The following is a 5,659-nucleotide window of genomic DNA, read 5'->3' on the forward strand; positions in this document are numbered from 1 at the left end:
CGGAAGTGAAAACGTCTTAAAAATGATTGGCTGAGTTACCGATCTGTCTTGTCATATCCGAGCGCTGATTGGATGTTGCAGTGAGCGTGTGCTCCGTAACCTGCTTCCTGTTTCACCAATTGAGCAGACGAGCTGTGTTGCCAGATCCTCTATGTTAACGTACATCGCATAAATAAGCAACTCGACATAAATGTCGAATTATGCGTCGAATTAGTAAAATTCACTTTTCATTTAAATGTAACTACTTTTTTTTTTTTATACCTTTACAATTGACATTTTAATTTAATGTTGACCTTTTTAAGTTCAATTTTTTTAAGTTGCCTTCTTTTGCATTCATTGAAAATAGATTTTAAAATTTAAACTTGGTTATTTTTATTTAAAATAACCACGATCTATTATTTTTAGATATTGTTTGTATTATTGAAACTAATTTTTTTTAATTTGACGTTGACTTTAAATCTGACTTATTTTTACATGACTATTTTATTTGAAGTTGACACTTTTTTAATTAAAAGTTGTCTTTTTAAATGGCTATTTTATTGAAAGTTAAATGTTTTTATTTAAAGTTGACCTTATTTACATTTGACTCTATTCATTTTAATGCAGCTTCTTTAAAAATTGTTTAAAATGTTTTCATTTAAAGTTGACTTTTTAAAGGTGTCCTGCACTGTAAATTGCAGCACAGTATACACATTTTTAAGGAGAAACAGAAAGTTTCAGACAAAACTCTTTCAATAACTGTTGTTAAAATATAGCACTCACTCAATGGGGATAAATGAATTAAAACATGTGCAAATGTTAAAACTATAAACATTTAAACATGCAAATATTTTAACTATGGATTATTATCCACTGTTATTATTATCCATTATTGAACAAAGTCATAAATGATGACACTGACCTTGTTACTTGTTACTATTGAGAGAGTGGATGCTAAGACAAAAATTACTCCTTTGGTTCTCGCTTAAGATCCTAAACATTCATTCATTCATTCTTCTTGTATAACCACTTTATCCTGGTGAGGGTCACATTAAATCCGAAGTTTATCTTGGGAACAGGAATACATCCTGGATAGAAAGGCCAGTCCATCCCAAGGCACCATACACACACACATTCACACCTAAGAGCAATTTAAAGTCACCAACACACCAATCATTTATAAAGAACCTCAGCTCTTCTCCTACATCAAAGACACATGTGTGAGGAGGAAATGAAATGATTCATCTAATAGAAGCTGTCACATTTACATGCAACAATTTAAGCTGCTGAACATCACACCCACTAAATCACAGGCCCTAAGTATTTTTTCATGCATTACTACAGGTGTTGTTTACTGTCTCTAGTGCAAACGATGTAATCTGATGTACCAGAGAAACCAAGAGGAGATTGGCTGATCATTTTATTGATCACCTTCGTAGCATCAGAATGAAGGATTTCTCCTTTCAAGTGGTGAGACACTTCAACAGTGATGGACATAACACTAATGACTAATCCTAGTTTGTATCAGTAGTTGGTTGTACAAGGGAAATGGGAGAAAGAGCTCATTTACACTCTCAGAACTTTGGGACTGAATGAATATTATGTTTTGACAACAAGTACATCGTCAACTATTTCATATATCAAATGGTTTTGAACTAAAATAGCTTTGTGGAAGCACTATACTTTCACAGCTGTCTGAAAAATGCTGTAGCCCATTTGTAGTTTATCCTATGATCCCATACGTTTATATGTCCTCTTACCAATGGTCTTTCTAGTGAGGTCACCATGTCCAGTGATCACAGACCACCAAAATACTTCTCACAAAATCATAAGCAACGAAATCATTATATGCTTAAAAAAAAGAAAAACTATGTTCAAACTATTTTACTTTGTACAACTGTTAATTTTTCTGTAGCCCATAAATTTGGTAGTATGTTCAAAGCAGGCTACAATAGATCTTATTGTGAGGGAGAGACTGTTTATAGCTGCTTTAACATAAGTGATAACAGGAACTTACTTAACTCTTGAATGTTCCAAAACATTAAATGTACCTATAAATGGATAAAAAAGCATGATGTCATTCATAAATTCATCAATTAAAATTCCAATCGTTGTCAAATTGCTGTGGAATTAGAGGAATAAAACATAATGGAATATGTTATTATTAGAAAATAATTAACTTGGTAACAATGGCAATGGCTTCACACAACCCAGATGATGATTATTTTCCTACAACAGCAACAAATGAGCTACAGACACAATGCCAAATATATGTGGACACCTGACCATCTGTATACTCACCTGATGGTCACCGAACATATATACCTCATTTCTCTGTACAATGCACCTTCTATATTTGTACACCTTGTCATTTACATTGAACTGGTTTCTACTTTCTCTACCTCATACCTTTGCACTTTTTATAGAACATAACATTTTATGTATATATGTGTATATCGATCCATCCATTTTCTGTACCATGATCCTTACTGAGTCACAGGGAACCTGGAACACATTCACACACTATGGACACTTTTGGACAGGCCAATCCAGTACCCGGAGGAACATGCAAACTCTCAACCCTCTCGAAACCTCAACCCTGGAGGTGTGAAGCAAATGCGCTAACCACTAAGCCACCGTGCCCCCTTACATTATAGTTGAATCTAATCTAATCTAATCTACTCTAATCACACATTCCTTATTTAGTCCCCCATACTATATAACCTCTTCCTCTTCTGGGAAGGCTTTCCACTATATTCTGGTGGGTGATTCTTGGGGGAATTGTCCATTCAGTCACAAGAGCATTAGTGAGGTCAAGCACTGATGTCAAGTGAGGAGGCCTGGGGTGCAGTCAGCCAATTTCTAATTTATCCAAAGGTGTTCAGTGGGGTTGAGGTCAGGGCTCTGTGCAGGCCACTCAAAATTTTCCGCTCCAACCTTGGCAAACCATGGAGCTGGCTTTGTGCACAGGTTCATTGTGATGCTGGAACAGGTTTGGGCCCCTTAGTTCCAGTCTTGCAATTTTCTAGGAACAGAAATATGGGCGTGATGGTCAGCTGTCCACAAACTTTTGGCCATATAGTGTATAATAACTGGGAAGAATGATTGAGTCAGTGTGTTCTAAGACAGTGAAGATCTTAATGCATGTCCTTTAAGTGACTACAAAGTTTTTTCTGCATTCTGTAATGTGAAACTAATTTGTTATTCTAATCTCTTCGAAACATAACACATGCTCATGTTTAATTTCTTCTAAAGCAGGCATTGCCATTAGTCTCTTGGAGCCCATTTCAAGTAGCGCATGATGGGTAAGGTAAAATGGGTAGCCATTAGGCAGAGGTTGGTAGTAAGGTGCTACATTTTCTACTTTTTGAGTAACTTTTTGGAAAAAAATGTCATTTTAAGAGTAGGTTTAACTGGCCATACTTATACCCTTACTCAAGTTAATTTTTAATCAAAGAAATGTACTTTTACTTCTCTACATTTGGTGGCATTCCACCATTACTGTTCAAAATTAATGAATATGTAGTTTCATAATTCGCTTATATCCCGTATAATGAGGTCACGAGTCTCACAATACGCTGCAGTGGTCTGAATGCATCCACAACAACCGCTCACTTTTCAGCGGCTCAGTCCTGGAAAATAATGGCTTCAGAGGGGGAAGAAAGAGGCAGGACACACACACACAAACACACACACACAAGAGAGAGAGAGAGAGTGTTGAAATGACAGGTTCTGTGTTATTGGACTCATCACAGGACTGGGATATGCTGCTTCATCTTGCACCCAGGTTTTATATCATATAAACAGAACAGACAAACTTTCAAGGAGAGGTGTGACTTACAGTTCTCCATGTAGTCCGAGATTCAGGATTTTCCCGTAATTTTAATCAGATCCAAAGTAACTAGTAACGTGTTACTTCAGTGGTTTTCTCATTGGATACTTTATTTCTCTTACTTGAGTAATTATTAACATTATTACTTTAACTGTTACTTGACTAATTCTTTTTATAAGTAGTTTTAGTTTGAGTAAATATATATATATATATATTTTTGTTGTTTTTTTTAACCTATTTTACCCACCTCTGCTCATTAGGTTATTTTAATTTTTTGTATGCGTCATGGATTGGATATAATTTTTATATCCTTTTGTATACAGCAGAGGGCAGTCTCATCATTCTGTATTTCTTAGCAGAAGGAGTTAGTGTATTCAGCAAGCTGTACTCAAAAGCTGATTTCCACAGTGCCATAACAAATCTGTGATTTACATTCTAATTTTATAGCTCGATGTTCTGAATTCATATTTGATGTTTTTTTCCCCCATATGCCCCCTTTTGTTTAGGCTACGACTGTACTGGAACGGTGGAAGTGCCATCCTGAAAGACAGTTTCAATCCATGCTTTATATGAAAGGATGAATCATTATGCAAGATGGAAATTCAGGATTTGACTCAGCCAAATGAAATTACTATCATTTTGCCAGAGACGAGTTAGAGGAAATGATTCCAAGGGTAGAGTAGACATGAACAAAAGCTGTCTTATTGAGGCTGTCATTGATGGCTCTGCAATGCATTATTGCATCACTATTTAGTACAGTGTTATTTGTTTTTGTGTAAATGTTTCTACACAGAGATCACAGCCTGAATTTAAATGAAGTAAATTATGTTTCTGTAACTGCTTTGCATGTCAATGCTTTATTTATAGCTGGGTACAAACGTTCGCTTCCCCCAGGGTTTCTGGGCAGGGGAAATGAAAATGCATCTCTTAAAAAAATTTGTTATAAAAAGAAATCTGTTAGATGAATTCCTGCACCAAGACTACAGGCTAAAACATATGGCAAGATCAACAGAAACATTGTTCAAAACAGGTTTTGCCATCAGCTTCTCTGTTTCAAGACTGGATTTAAAAAAGGTATTACATCTGGCACAGTTAAAACAGATCTGTCAAGAAGATCGGACAAAACTTCATCAAACAGAGCAAGAAAAGAAAGAAAAATTGTTCCAAAAATGGTTAAAAAAAAAAAAATTGGTGGCGATGGTGAAGATTACAACTGAAACAATCCAAAACCTGTTCAAAGCATACAAAAGAGATAGGAAACTGTCAAAAGGATAAAGGGTGAGCATTCAAGTTATTAGCAGAGGTTGATGCAAACTGATCTTAATTTGTATTTTTTGCACTGTTAATATTTTGACATACATTATATAATCAAGTTTGCCATGATAATGAAGGAAATCTGTGAAAACACATAAAATGTTACCATAAATTACACTACTTCTTCTACGTCTATGTCTTCTCCGTTCTGTTCTTGGTCATGCTAATTTTTGCCCCCAATTAAAAGAAGATGGACAATATCACAAAACAGCTTTACAGAAATCTAGAGGCACATTTACTGTACATCTCTAATGTGCAAACCAGAGGTGAAGGTAGCAAGGAAGAAAAAATGCTGTGAGATGACACGAGGAAGAAAGCTTGAGAGGAACCAGACTCAGCAGCGAACCCATTATCTTCTGGGTGACACCAGAAGATTACTCTTCCACAACTGTATATGAGCATATCGTGAACAAGAGTCCTGGGACAGTCTTTATGATTGCAGCAGCAGTTCATAGGTATCATAAGAGGGAGTCGAAGATGGATGCAAATGCAGTTAGTAGTTTTATTAATAACAATGGCAAATACATCCAACAC

This window comes from Ictalurus furcatus, chromosome 18, assembly GCF_023375685.1.
Source record: "Ictalurus furcatus strain D&B chromosome 18, Billie_1.0, whole genome shotgun sequence".
Lineage (NCBI taxonomy): Eukaryota > Metazoa > Chordata > Actinopteri > Siluriformes > Ictaluridae > Ictalurus > Ictalurus furcatus.